This window comes from Eurytemora carolleeae, unplaced genomic scaffold (genome assembly GCF_000591075.1).
Source record: "Eurytemora carolleeae unplaced genomic scaffold, Eaff_2.0 scaffold129, whole genome shotgun sequence".
NCBI lineage: Eukaryota > Metazoa > Arthropoda > Copepoda > Calanoida > Temoridae > Eurytemora > Eurytemora carolleeae.
Window position 1 is genome coordinate 655,404 of NW_019396235.1, and position 16,692 is coordinate 672,095.

Below are 16,692 nucleotides of genomic sequence, written 5' to 3' on the forward strand. Positions count from 1 at the left end.
GGACGGGATAATACAATGCAGGACGGGATAAAACAATGCAGGACGGGATAAAACAATGCGGGACGGGATAATACAATGCGGGACGGGATAAAACAATGCGGGACTGGATAAAAACAATGCGGGACGGACGGGATAAAACAATGCAGGACGGGATGGATTTGATGAAAAGAATTTATGACCTGTCATCGTATTTCACTAGTACGGGACGATAATGTGACAATATATATAATATAATACGGGATGGATTAGAAGAATACTTTATGGAAGGATTATGGGATAGATAATACAAAAACACATGGTTAGGATATAAAGGACTGTGTTGGATGGGGGAATACAATACAATTTGATTTGTACTGGACCTAAGAATCATGGAAGCGGATGATACAATTCGAGAGGGGCGAATTGGTTAAAATGAGGTACTTAAGAATTTTGGGACAGGATAATAGAATACAAGACGGAACGGATTGATGAATACAGGATAAAAGAATTATGGGACGGAATAATAGAATACAAGACGGAACGGATTGAAGAATACAGGATGGAAGAATTATGGGATGGGATAATAGAATACAAGACGGAACGGATTGATGAATACAGGATGAAAAAATTATGGGGCGGAATAATAGAATACAAGACGGAACGGATTGAAGAATATGGGATGGAAGAATTATGGGATGGGATAATAGAATACAAGATGGAACGGATTGATGAATACGGGATGGAAGAATTATGGGGTGGGATAATAGAATACAAACGGAACAGATTGATGAATACGGGATGGAAGAATTATGGGATGGGATAATAGAATACAAGACGGAACAGATTGACGAATACGGGATGAAAGAATTATGGGATAGGATAATATAATACAAGACGGAACGGATTGAAGAATATGGGATGGAAGAATTATGGGACGGAATAATAGAATACAAGACGGAACGGATTGATGAATACAAAATAGAAGAATTATGGGATAGGATAATATAATACAAGACGTAACGGATTGATAAATATTGGATGAAAAAATTAGGGGACGGGATAATAGAATACAAGACGGAACGGATTGATGAATATGGGATGGAAGAGTTATGGGACGTAAAATACAATTCTGGGCGGGACGGATTTTTGAAAATACAGGAATTGGCCTGATATAAGGTTTGGATACAAAGGTCTGGAATTAAGGATAAGAAGTATGAATTGTATCCTGTTGGTAACAGTTTCAACTTGGAACAATTTTCAAAACAGAAAATATCTTTAACAAAATAAAAGAATATAAAGTTTAATTCTGAAATTGTAAATTTCTCCAGCAGAAACTTTCTCATAGAGTACATTCGTCCCATCCATCTCCGGTCGATCCCACCTCAAACCACGATGGAGGGGTCATTGGATTGTCAGGAACCAACTTTAATAATTTAGTGTTGATGTTGGTCCTGTTGGTCCACACCACAATAAGTTGCAAATCTTAATCCAACATTTTTTTAAGAAAATAAATTTTTGGTCTGGGTTGACTCTCTTTAGTTCTAGCGTAACTTATATAAACCTGGAGGCAAACTGTGTTTGTTTACAATAAAACCAGCTCTCCTTAGTTAATATTTTCTTCCTGCCAATATCCTTGTCTCTTCCGGAGCATTTCAAAATATTATGATTTAAATTCAAAATTTCAAACAATATTTATATCTTCCTCGCCAATGATTCTAGATAAATCTACTTTCATGTATTTTCCAAAATTTGTTTGAAACGCAGACTTGCAAAAGGACGAAATATTGCTCGCAACTTTAGGTTCAGTTGTGATCAAAACTCTGGTTCAGTAGCACACAAAACTCTAGGTTCATTAGTGTTCGGAATTCTGGGTTCGAGTGTATTCGAAAATCTAGGTTCAGTAGTGCTCGAGACTCCAGGATCGATACTGATCGAAACTCTAGATTCAGAAGTGTTCGAAAATCTTGGTTCGGTTGGAATCGAAACTCTGGTTTGGTAGATATTGAAACTTTAGGTTCAGTAGTGCTCGAAACTCTAGGTTTGGTACTAATCAAAACTCTCGGTTTTAAATTTCTCGAAACTTTAGGTTCGGTATTGATCAAAACTCTGGTTTGGTAGTGATCGAAGCTTTAGGTTCGGTACTGATCGAAAATCTAGATTCAGTATTGTTCGAAAATCTATGTTCGGTACTGATCAAGACTCTAGATTCGAGGTTCGAGAGTGCTCGAATCTAAAGATTTGATAGTGATCGAAACCATAGGTTCGGCGGGCTTTAAACTCTATCTTTAAACTCTGGCGTATACAGTCTTGCTGGAAAAGCTAGATTCGGTATTGTAAGTGCTCAAAGCTCTAGGTTCGGTATTGTAAGTGCTCAAAGCTCTAGGTTCGGTATTGTAAGTGCTCAAAGCTCTAGGTTTGGTACATGGTGTCCCAATAAACATGGGAATTGAATGATGATTTCGATATCGTCGTTTTAAATGATTCCTTGATTTAGTCTAGTGATACCTACTGAGAAAGCTTTAATCCGTATGCTATGCTATTTTGCTATGTTTAAAATTTGTTTGTTTATGTTTTAACTGCATACGGTTGTACTTTGTAAAACAAGAAAATTACAGTATAAAAACAGAGTGAACTTGGCCGTCTTCACTGTTCATCTTGCAGAGACATCATAAATAAACTCTAGCAGACATAATAATATTATGGCTTTTAAAATCAGATATTACAATGCTAATACATTTCTATTATACTATAAATACAAAGAGCTTCAGATTTTTTTATTGCAGCCATTTCAATTTGACGCCATTTTGATTTAATCATTTTAATTTGGCGCCATTTTGATTTAATCATTTCAATTCGGCGCCATTTTAATTTAATCATTTTAATTTGGCGCCATTTTGATCTAATCATTTCAATTTGACGCCATTTTGATTTTAGTCATTTTAATTTTGCGCCATTTTGATTTGAATCATTTTAATTTGGCGCCATTTTAAATAGATTAGTTTACTAACAACTCAATTTCTAAACTATGGCAACCATTTTTATCAACTTTCGGCTATATTTGAGATATTGAAACTCTCTAGAATTAATTCTAAAAGTCTGTTGGTTTAACTCTCCAGATTTTGTATCCCCCACTAAAATGGTCGAGGCGCGGTGTTAAATAGATTTACATTTTCTAAAGTAATTTTGTGTTCGCCATTTCGAAACCTTTCTTTTTACAGGGCAGAGTGAAAAACTGAAGCTTTCGGCAGACAAAGGAAAGGAGTGGAGGACGAATAAGTGTGTAAAAGAATGGAGAAGGATGGATGAGTATGGATGAGGATGGAGGAGGATGGTTGAGGATGGAGAAGGAGGGATGAGGATGGAGAAGGAGGGATGAGGATGGAGAAGGAGGGATGAGAATGGAGAAAGGAGGAGACAAAAGGCGAAGGATTGAGAACAATGAAGAAGGATGGAAGGATGAGAAGGATGAAAATGGATACATGGCTAACATGAGGTTGGAGTAACATGTTAGGTTAAAATATCAAGTAATAATTTTTAAAAATCTTTATAAAAGGATCAGAAAAAAAGGTTTTAATAATCATGTACAGGGTGTCCCAAAAAAACATGGGAATTCAGTGACAAATTGGATATCGTCTTTGTTATGAATTAGCATTGTAATACCTAATTTCAAAAGCCATAATATTATTATGTCTGCCAGGATTTATTCTATGAAAAGGGTAAAGGACTGTACAGATGTGTCAATAATGTCTCCGCAAGTGAAGACGGACAAGTTTACTCTGTTTGTATACTGTTATTTTCTTGTTTTACTAAGTACAACCGTATGCAGTCAAAACATAAACAAACAAAATGTGAACATGGCAGACGAAACTCTTACAGATTTTTAGCTTACTCAGTAGGTATCACTATACTAAATCAAAGAATTATTTAAAAAGACGATATCAAATTCGTCACCAAATTCCCGTGTTTATTGGGACACCCTGTATCATTTTAAAAATGTTGACGTAAAGGGGTTAGTTCGAATGAATAGTTTTGAAGGGAATAAAAAATAAACAATTATAAATTCCTTTAGCCCTGGATTTCATTAATTTAGATATTTTAATAGTTTGCACAGTGACATTTAAATTCTCTTTTAATTGTACTCGATCCTCAAATGCTCGTTCATGACGGCATGGTGAGGTTGGTTCTCTGGTAGCGTGATGAACCTCCAAAGGTGTCACTTCCATTTAGAGCTGACAGATTATCAAATATTCTCGTAAATTTTTCAAAAATCACAAAGGTTTAAAAATAGAACGAATATATATGATATATATAATAATTTACGTTCTGTATTCATATTTAGGATGAAAGGATAAAAGGAAAATTATTTTTGATAAAAATTTAAATATCTCCAGATAGAGCATGCAGGATACCAGGATGCCAGGATTCCAGGATACCAGGATACCAGGTTACCAGGAAACTAGGTTACCAGGATACCTTGATACCAGGACACCAGGATACCAGGATACTAGGATACTAGGATACTAGGATACCAGGATACCTGGATACCAGGATACTAGGATACCAGGATACCATAGGTCGGATTTTTTTGCTTTGATCATCTCGTCAGCAGGCACTAATCTGTAAATTTTTAAGTCATGCGGATTAAATTAATTTCTTTAGAATATCTTAAAAGATCCAATCTATGTTTTCGGCAAAAGTAAAGATTGCAAAAATGGAGTTATGGCTAATTTTCCTGGTTTAAATTGTAAGTTAAAAGTTTTCTCTTTAGATGTCGAGTTTAAAAGTTGGAAATTAGCGCCATTTTATTCATAAGTTCCGGCCTCTGAATACCCGGATGCTGAGTGGTTTTGTAGGAGGTAGAACTTTTTAAAGAACAAAGGTTGAGAGTAAAATTTCTTAGTCCTAGCATTACAGTCATGAATGAATGCCCAAACTCATCGGCCAGGGCCCATTTTTTTTATAAATAGGAGAAATAGTTACGTAGATTTAATTGAACCACTTCAGCTTGACTCGGGTCACAAGAAAACTAGTTGAACTAGCGGTATATGGTTTATCTACTTCTCACTATTAATAAAATTTGGTCTCAGGGTGATTTATAATAAGTGAGTAGGTTTCCATAAAGTATGTGGGTTCAAGAGACATAATTTTTAACCGTCTTTTTTATGGGTTTTTAAGACGAAAAATCTAAGAAGTACAAAAAGTTTGCTTTTTTGAATCTTACAAAATGTTGACAGAAAGTAAGCTCCTGAACGATTTTTTAAGTCGTTTTTGTTAACGTTAACGTTTTGCAAATTGTATGAAAAGCAAACGCAGAGAAAATTAAATTGGAATTTATACTAAACGATGTAGATTTCTGTGGAGCAATGTAATCGCCAAAACTTCTCGAATGTGGAAAAATCCCCCAAAATACCCAACACTTCACGACTGACAACAACAACAACATTAACCAGAGTCTTCATATCGGATATGGAAATCTGGATACAGGATGAAGGATACAGAAATCTGGATACAGACTGCGGTATAAAGGATATTTGGCACCGAGTTTTGTCCTGCAAGAACAGTTTAAAGTTTTGTTATTGCTTGACAATACCCGCTGCTAGGTTCCTTTTCTTCATATACCTCTTCATATACCTCTTCATAAACCTCTTCATATACCTCTTCATATACCTCTTCATATACCTCTTCATCCTCTTCATATACCTCTTCATATACCTGTTCATATACCTGTTCATATATCTCTTCATATACCTCTTCACATACCTCTTCATATACCACTTTAAATACCTCTTCATATACCTCTTCATCCTCTTTATATAAATCTTCATATACCTCTTCATCCTCTTTATATAAATCTTCATATACCTCTTCGTCCTCTTTATATAAATCTTCATATACCTCTTCATATACTTCTTCATATACTTCTTCATATACCACTTCATATACCTCTTCAAATACCTCTTCATATACTTCTTCATATACCACTTCATATACCTCTTCATATACCTCTTTAAATACCTCATCATATACCTTTTCATCCTCTTTATATACATCTTCATATACCTCTTCATATACTTCTTCATATACCACTTCATATACCTCTTTATATACTTCTTCATCCTATTTATATACCTCTTCATATACCTCTTCATATACTTCTTCATATACTTCTTAATATACCACTTCATATATCTCTTACTAATCATCTCTTGGTGGAAATACCGTATTTTAAATCCTTCAATTTATAAGTTCGCACCATAGATTTTAAATTCAGCTGATGTTGCTGATCGTTTTCCTGACCAAAAATGTCAGCCTCAGATAAATTATTATGTGATTATTGTAAAACTATTGTAAAATGATCAATAATGAAATCTTGTGATCAATTATGAAATCTTGAGATCAATTATGAAATCTTGTGATCAATTATGAAATCTTGTGATCAATTATGAAATCTTATGAAGGAGGAAGTTTAAAATTCAACCAATCAGCGTGTCATGTAAAGATGCGCTCTTTAACTTTTATTTTTTGCGCATTTCTGGTGTTGATGGTGTCATATTAATTAAACTAAAGATTGATTGAACGAACGTAAGTTTTTGATTAATGTTTATTAAGACTAACGTTCAAAATGGCTATAGTTCTCAAATATGATAAAATGTGTTTTTAATAAGTTCATATTAACATGATTAAGTTTATATTTGTTTAAATTTTCTAAAAGCCAGCTTGTGACCATGCTGACTTTTGTTCAATAGGATATTAGTCCAATCGATATAGCATCGTTTCTGTAATCGTTATCAAAAGTAACTTTTATCCCTTTTATACAGTAGGGGTATCCAAAAAGAGAGGATTAATATGAAAATAAAAAGTGGGTACATTAGATACTCAGAATAAGTAATCGGGATTAAGGATACCTCATTCTAAAGTTTTCAGCTCTGTACTCATTAAGATCAATTGTGTAATAATTTTGTCAAAAATATTATTCAAACATTGATTTAATCTTGTGCTGAAAACATGTTAAGAATTCAAAATGTAAAAAAATATTATTGAATAATAACTCATATGTAAAATTGATTTTTATTTAAAAACCATTTAAATTTTTACTGAAGAGACTTCTGACTTAAAATTAACATATTTTGTTAAATTTAAATTCTTTTTAAGATTCATTATTTTCAACTTTTGATCTTGTGTCGATTTGAACAACATGTTTTATAAACTTTTCACAGTTATTTTAAGCATGTTTTTTAAAAAGTTTTTTACGTTTTTTCTTCATAATTTGTCCCATCGACCCCTGAAGACGTATTTTCAAGATCTTCTCCATTTTTTAATGAGACATGTCTGATTCGCCCTGGTACCCCTAATAGCTTGCCCGGGGTACCCCTAAAACCTTGCCCTGGTACCCCTAAAAGCTTGCCCTGGTATCTCTTAAACCTTGCCCTGGTACCCCTAAAAGCTTGCCCGGGTACCCATAAAACCTTGCCCTGGTACCCCTAAAAGCTGGCCCTGGTATCTCTTAAAGCTTGCCCTGGTACCCCTAAAACCTTGCCCTGGTACCTCTTAAAGCTTAGCCTGATGAAGAAGGAATGAGATCTTTAAAAATTGGTTAGTTTCAATTGTGGATTCTCTATAAAAACTAACAACGATATCTTTCACATTATTGATCAGATAAGATTTTAACGGGTACCGTTGTCAATCGAACATTGCCCTCTTAGAATGGCGGATCACTTGAAATTATAAATGGCATTGTTTCTTATCAATAATTTCATTACATCCTTGTAAAAGTAAAGTAGAAAATTATTTATTTATGAAATATAACAAAAACATACAAAATATAGCGTTTCAGGAGAAAATAATTAGAAACCTCTAAGAGTAGAGGTTATGGGAATATTTCCCCCCAATTCTGAAAAAATATAAAAATATAAATAAAAGGAAAAGGAAAGGAAAGGATAAGGAAAGTTACATATTTATTGTTTACACTATATTTAAATTAGTGGTGGATTATTAGTATTTTTCGACAATGAACTAACAACTTTTAGAAATAAAAATTATAGATTTATTTGTAATGTTAAAAAAAGTAAAAAAAGCTTTATGGAGTGTGAAAAAGATATATGTTCTATGAAAAATGGGCATTTTTAAGCATCTTTTTAATTCGCGCTGATTTTTGACATCCTTTATGTTTGATTATATCTTTTACTCTTTTTAATCTTTTTATTCTTTTCTTTGTAAAATCGTCTTTGGTTTCTTCGATTCTTTTGCAAACATAGCATGTGTTAGAATTAAAACATTTGTTCTGCTCATAAAAATCTTCTATTAAATTCTGTTTAAAACTTGAAATAAGATTGATATTTGAAAGCTTAGAAAAGTGTCGTTTAATTATTTTCATACCATATTTAGGGAAATTGTGAGGGGGGAGCCGTCCAATTTTAATAGATTTTATTCTAGGAATATAAAATCATTTCTGTTTCTAAGATTTGCGTTTTTGATATTTTTTGATAATATAAAATCTTTTTTAAATGTTGGGGGTAATGATCTCCTTTCAATTGAAATACAAATTTTATGACATTAAAAATTCCTAATTTTCTGAAGGGGAGTATGTTTAAAGCCCAAAAAGCTTCCGCTGTGTGACTTATTCCATTGCTAGTGTTTTTATATAAATGTTACAATTTAGGTTGAAAAGTTAAAATTAGAGCTAAACGTAAAATGTAAGACTCCTTGCAAATTCAAGAATAATATAGGGTATAAACTCAATCTTAATTTTTCACGTAAATCTCACAAAAAAGGGAAATCTTCGAAGGCAAATTTTTACCCATTTTTAAACTAGCATTTTCTTAAAAACGGCCGTTTATCATATTTTGTTGAAAATTTCTTCTTGAATTCGTCCTGTGAGTCCTGAGCAAATATCAATATGCGTAAAACTTTTGGAAATTGATTTTTTTCTATAATGATCTATTTCGCATATATTTACTTTTTGAATTAAGTTCTGAACTTGTTACATCCTCAAGTATAATTTAATAAATATTCTATTCTATTCTATTCTGTTATATTATATTATATTCTATTCTATTCTATTCTATTCTATTCTATTCTATTCTATTCTATTCTATTCTATTCTATTCTATTCTATTCTATTCTATTTATTATCCTTGTCTACCCAATTAAAGAGTAAAGTAAACCTAATATAAGCAAACCCTGTTTATACTAGGATACCAATAAATATATAGATGGATACAGTCAGGGCAGGGTGTCCCAGAATAAAATTGTTGAAATCAAGCCAATAAACCACTAAATCATATTGTGTTGGCCCAGTCCAAAACTCTACGAATAACAAAGTAAGCGTAAATATCGAAACAATCTGAAATTTGTTAATCATTTCCTTTTTTGGAACACCATTTAAATATATACAATATATATATATATATATGTATATATATTTATATTATCCATATGTATGTGTATATCAGTTGAAACGCAACAATCTTTTTATAACATTTTATTCATTAACAAATTGTTTCATGCTTTTATGCAATCATCAGTATAGTTCAAGCTAAGCTAAAACAGTCCAGTATTAATAAATCTGTTCAAGCTAAGCTAAAACAGTCCAGTATTGAGAAATCAGTTCAAGCTAAGCTAAAACAGTCCAGTATTGAGAAATCGGTTCAAGCTAAGCTAAAACAGTCCAGTATTAAGAAATCGGTTCAAGCTAAGCTAAAACAGTCCAGTTTTAAGAAATCGGTTCAAGCTAAGCAAAACCAGCCCAGTATTAAGAAATCGGTTCAAGCTTAGCAAAACCAGTCCAGTATTAAGAAATCGGTTCAAGCTAAGCAAAACCAGCCCAGTATTAAGAAATCGGTTCAAGCTAAGCAAAACCAGTCCAGTATTAAGAAATCGGTTCAAGCTAAGCAAAACCAGTCCAGTATTAAGAAATCGGTTCAAGTCCAGTTTTAAGAAACTGTGGCCAATATTGAGCAACCTCCAGCGTTGAGAAACAGGTTCCAGTATTAAGAAACAGGTTTAAGCATTGAAAAACAAAACCGGTTCCAGCATTGAAAAATAGGTTCCACCGTTGTAAAACCAGCCCAGTATTGCAAGAAACCCGTTCCAGTATTAAGACACAGGTTTTGGCCTAACGAAACGAGTCTAGTATTGAGAAACCTGTTTCAGAATTAAGAAACAGGTTTTAGCATAACAAAACCAGTCCAGTATTAAGAAACCCGTTCCAAGAAACATATTTTAGCACAACGAAACCAGTACAGTATTGAGAAACCCGTTCCAATATGAAGAAACAGGTTTTAGCATAGCAAAACCAATCCAGTATTGAGAACCCCTTTCCAGCATAAAAACTGGTTTCAGCATAACGAAACCAGTCCAATATTGGGAAACCCGTTCAAGTATTAAAAAACAGGTTTCAGCATAACGAAACCAGTCCAATCTTGAGAAACCCGGTCGTTTTTTAAAACAACCCTTTTTAAGAGAAAATACTTTTTTTGGTCGGAAAATCCGAGATCAGAAAACATTCTCTCTTCAGGTTTTTAAGAAACGATCGTTTTTTGAAAGTTTAAAACGAGTGGTTCGTTTGCAAAAATGATAGTTTTTTTTCTAAAAACGAAACGAATGTATTTAGAAAAAAACGAAACGAATAACGATAGTTTTTAAAACCGATTAACAACCCTAATTGCAGCATTGAAAACCAATTTCCAGCGTTGAGAAAATATAAGGATGGATCGTTTTCACTTTGTAAAAAAAACTATAGTTTCGTAAGTTTTATAAACGATGAAGAAAAAACGAAACACGAAACAAAACGGTCGTTTTTGAAAACAACCCTTTTAAAGAGAAATTATACATTTTTTGGTCGGAAAATTTGAGGTCAGAAAACATTCTCTCTACATGTTTTTAAGAAACGATTGTTCTTTGAAAGTTTAAAACGAGTGGTACGTTTGCAAAAATGATAGTTTTTTCTAAAAACGAAACGATCGTATTTAGAAAAAAACGAAACGAATAACGATAGTTTTTAAAACCGATTAACAACCCTAATTGCAGCATTGAAAACCAATTTCCAGCGTTGAGAAACAGGTTCTATAGCATTGAGAAACCAGATCAAGCATTGAGAAACCAGAGCTGAAAACTTTAGAATGGATAAACTTTAATCCTGACTTCTTGATCCGAATATCCACTGTGGAAACTTTTCATTTTAGTCCTTAATCCACTCTTTTTCTCTCTCCTTGGATATCCGTTAATTGTTTTCACCAATGAGAATATTTCTGTTCTCTCATTGGTTGCCCGCTTTTCTTTGATTGGCTGCTACAGTTTCTCAGATGATTAAATATTAATTTGAATTTTATCGTTTTTCATAGACTTTTAACATAATCTTGCAAGATTATGTTAATCTGGAGATTAAGAAAAAGAGTGGATTAAGCCTTAATCCCGATATCCACCATTCAAAAGTTTCCAGCTCAGATCAAGCATTGAGAAACCAAATCAAGCATTGAGAAGCCGGTTCTAGAATTAAGAAACCGGTTCTAGAATTAAACAACCGGTTCTAGAATTAAGAAACCAGTTCTAGAATTAAAAAACCGGTCCTAGAATTTAAAAACCGGGGACCGAACTTAATGATTGGAGAGGTCGTTGAACTACATACTGCCGATCCATAATCTTAAATGACCGATTCAGATCCTCTGGAATCTTTAACTTTGAAACAGTGATTCAAATATGCACCAGTAGTAGGACTGACCTAGTTCAAATTCATTAAATTTGGCCCCGGTTTTAGCATTTATAGAACAACTAGAAATTCAAGGCGCTTCGCGCCCTTCTTTCTAGCCTTAGAGGGCGCTTCGCGCCCNTTCATCCGAGCTGGAAAACAAGTTCTTTAAATAAAATTCTTAAAACCTCTTGTATATAATACTTTTTTACAATGATATCGAAAAAAACATTATCTTTTTCTAAAAATAAATCTGTTGTTTACCTGATCTCATAAACCTTTATGTTATACAAATATATCTGATAAGATTCAATGCATTCACGTGGAACTATGTAGAAAACACGTCTCAAATATTAGGTTTTTTATTTATCAAATTGAATTAGTTATTTCACATTTAGAAACAAATCTTTTAGGTACACCGAACAAAATCCTAATGGAAAAACTTCTAGGTTATGTAGCTTGATCATAAACAAACATGTGCAAAAGAACATTTTAGCTTCTACGGTGGTCAGATTTAGATAGCTTTCAAAATGTCTACGAAGAAATTGAGTCTTTGTTAAATCCCAATGCCATGTACCTTATATTTAAAGCTATGAATTCCGTTGTATTAAATAATTAAATAATCTTAGTTTGAAATATCATCAAGTTGAAAAGATAAAGGGATTAGAAAAATTGAGTTCCTGGCAAAGACTTTTATTTCTGTCTTTGCATCGTATTTAAAAAGACATACAGATATAATCTGATCAAAATGGTGAATTTGTTCATCATGATTTCAAGATCATTTACAAACGGCTTGAAAGCTAATGGTAATGGGAGAGTTGAAATGTGCTTTTTGCACATATTCATCCTTTACGAAAAATGCTATTTACCCTTTAAATCAAGCAAATTTTTGTTTTTACAGAAGAAAAAAAGAAAGAAAGAAAGAAAGAAAGAAATAAAGAAAGAAAGAAAGAAGAAAGAAAAAAGAAAGAAAGAAAGAAAAAAAGAAAGAAAGAAAGAAAGAAAGAAAGAAAGAAAGAAAGGAAGAACGAAAGAAAGAAAGAAAGAAAGAAAGAAGAAAGAAAGAAAGAAAGAAGAAAGAAAGAAGAAAGAAGAAAGAAAGAAAGAAAGAAAGAAAGCAAACGAGAAACGGATAAAAATGGTAAAAACTGAAGGACGGAGGAGAGCTAAGAATGGGAAGAAATGAAGGACGGAAAAGAATTTAAAAAATGAAGGAAACGGAAAAGGGTTTGAAAATGAAGAACGGAAAAGGATTGAAGAGAAAGGAAGGAAGGACAGAAAAGGATATAAAGAGACCAAAGAGAATAGAATATATATTAGAGGGGAATTAACTAGAAAAAAGTGTAAAACGGCCATTTTGTTGTACTGTTTCCATACTGTAGGTGTACTTCACATATTTATGCTATATCAACTTTCGGGCCCTGGAACATCTTTTTATAGAAAATCTAAAATTAATATTATAAGAAAACCAAATTATGAAATAGGCTGGTTTCATAATTGACCAATGATCATTTCACTTTACAAACGATGATTTTTCGTTATAACTATATATTAAATGATGTTTTTATTCACCTAATTCATTTTATAAAGATTATTTAACAGCTTTAAAAAATTCAAAATTGAAATGGATAGTCTAGGGAACATACTGTATTAATGTACCCTACTGCATATAATTTGTGAACATTTACATGATTTGTACACTTTGAACTCCCTTTCAGGATAAAAGGGACTGGAAAAAATCATACCTAGAGATTCTCTAAATTCCCCTCTAATGTATATTCTTTTCTCTTTGAAAGAGACAGTAAGGAATAGCGGAATAGGCTTTAATAGAAAAGGAGCTATGAAATGAGAAAGGAAGAAGGGATCAAGATTTTAAAGGAGGAAGGAATTAATGAAATTAAATTAGGCGGGCTGGTACAAGAACTTGTGAGGGATAGTAGTACGGTAAAGTTAGAAGGCGAGTGGGTACAAGAACTTGTGAGGGATAGTACAGTAAAGTTAGAAGGCGGGTGGGTACAAGAGAACCAGTAAGGGAGAATACCAGGTGGGATGATAGTTTCCTACAGGGTGTCCCACGAAACATGACAGTTGGTGAATGGTTTAAAATGTCTTCTTTCATAATATGTTAAGTTGTTTGATACGAAAGAGAATAATAAATAATATTGTATGGGAGTTATCTCAAAGTAAAATTAATTTCAACGTAAAATTATGTTTGTATAAAAGATTTTTTTAACAAAATGAACTACATAAAGTCTTTATTATCTAATACAGAATATTGAAAAAGACATTCAAAACTATTGACCAATTGTCATGTCTCGTGGGACACCCTGTACCTGTGTGCTCGGTTAGCAGTACTGTACACTTACAACTGTTTACTAATAATAACATACTATTGGTTAGGCTAGAATCTCCTTATAATAAACAAATATGCAGTACGCTCTCGGTATAGTTCATGGTCTTTACATTAGTAAAGGATTAGCGTACATCATCACTCTATATACCATAACCTCGTTGGATAGCACGGTAAAGATAGAAGGCGGTCTGGTACAAGAACTAGAGAGGGTTAGTACAGTAAAGTTAGAAAGCGGGCTAATAGTCTAGGGAACATACTGTATTAATGTACTCTACTGCATATAATTTGTGAACATTTACATGATTTGTACACTTTGAACTCCCTTTCAGGATAAAAGGGACTGAAAAAAAATCATACCTAGAGATTCTCTAAATTCCCCTCTAATATATATTCTATTCTCTTTGAAAGAGACAGTAAGGAATAGCGGAATAATATGAGGAAACATATCAATTTAAAGGAAACGGACCAAAAAAATGAGGAAACGCACAAAAAATATTGGGAAATCCCTCGAAAATATTGGGAAATCCCTCGAAAATATTTGAATAAAATAAAGCGGAAATGGATATACAATTCTGGGAAATCGATCAAAAAAAGAGGAAACTCCTCAAAATTGGAATTTAGAGGGATTTCCGAAAAATTTGAAGAAATCGCGGAAACCCCCTTAAAAAAAACCTACTTTTGAGGGGTTTCCGCTAATTTTTGATCCGTTTCCGTGTCGAGGCGTTTCCATGTTGAGGCGTTTAAAGGCGTGCTGGTACAAGAACTTAAAATACAAATAATGAAGTAAGGTATAATTTTTAAAAATAGAAAAGTAAATGAGTTTTTATATCTTACTTTAACCTCTCTGAAAACTAAATGTTTAATCTTAACTGTTAAAACATTTCTCTCTAGGGGGGAAATAAATTCATCTCTCTACGGAGTATTAAACTCACAGTATACAGGGTGGGGGCTATGTGGGCTCAGTCCCCCTCATGAACAGTGAGATCTATGGATTTCAGGGTTTTTTTAGGCCCCAACGGGAGCTGAGCGTAAAGAAAAAAAGTTTTAGTCCCCCTAGACAAATTCCTGAATGCGCCCCTGCCGGTATTAATATGCTGTAAAGGAAGTGTTCGCGAAAAATGAAATGAGGTTTACCGTATAGGCTGGTATCGAATTGAATTCGATACAGATGGCTAATAATATTACCTCTATCCTGTTGCGTCTATAAGAAGATGTTGAAGAGCGCAGGACCCATACAAATCCACGGAGTTCTACAATATTTGGTGTTTTTTTGCAGTAGAAGTTTTTTGAAATAGTTGCAAGGAATATAAAAAATGACCCATAAATCTGTGGAAAAGAAAGTTGACTATTAAAGTTGAGTTTGAATTTTAAATCGTCTAATAACATGGAACACCCACATATTTACCCCAACCCTTGTAAACAAAATTTCACGATACTTGAAAATGAGTTTGTGCTCTTACTCTGTAACTTTACACCGTAGAAACGTTTTTTTGGGAGACAAAAATTAATCCAAANGAAAAGATTATGGGGGGGGGGTGATAAGATAAACAGTGTTAAGATAGACACATAGTCACGCGTAGTTGCCAAGAACTATAGAGGATGAGATGAAAAATCGTCTCCAAATCGTATATAAAATTTAAATAAAAGATTATGATATTTAAACTACATGGGAATGCATCAAATTGAATTCGACATTAATAACTTTTAATATCTGAAAGGTAAGTTTTAGATTAAGTTGAAATAATCTACGGTAAAATAATACATGAATCTGTTTTTAAGAACGCGGGAAAGTATCGTAAATTATATTCTAAACAGTTCCATGAGTTCCGTGCTCTTTAACTAGTTTTAAAATCCTGTTAAAGTCCTGCCAAATGTTGATGAAGGAATACCAAGATATTAATAAATTTTATATCCCTGTGTACTGCAATAAGCAAAGTTTTATATCCCTGTGAACCTGACTTATATCTATAATAAACACCTCTCTTATCAACCTTCTCCAAGTTTAACCCTTTAAAATTTATAATTTCAAACAATTTATATTAACTAAATATAAATTGCAGATAGCTAAACCCCTCCTTGGGGATTATGGACCCTCAAGAAGGAATTTAAAATTCCTCCGGTGGGAACATGGAGAACATGAACACCCATACAGGAATTAAAATTCCTCCGGTGAGAACATGAACACCCATACAGGAATCAAAATTCCTCCGGTGAGAACATGAACACCCATACAGGAATTAAAATTCCACCAGTAGGAATATGAACACCCTTAAGTGAAATTATGAAGGAATTAAAGTCCCTCCGGGGTGGAGTTATAAACTGGTTCTCTTGTAAGATATTGGGGTACCCACACAGTATGAGACTAAACACCAAGAGAGGATATCAGGATCCCTTCAGTGTAGTGGTAAATAAACACCAAGAAAGGATATCTGAATTCCTCCAGTGGTAAATAAACACCAAGAGAGGATATATGGATCCCTTCAGTGGTAAATAAACATCAAGAGAGGATATCTGAATCCCTCCAGTGGTAAATAAACACCAAGAGAGGATATCTAAATCCCTCCAGTGGTAAATAAACACCAAGAGAGGATATTTGAATCCCTCCAGTGGTAAATAAACACCAAGAGAGGATATTTGAATCTCTCCAGTGGTAAATAAACACCAAGAGAGGATA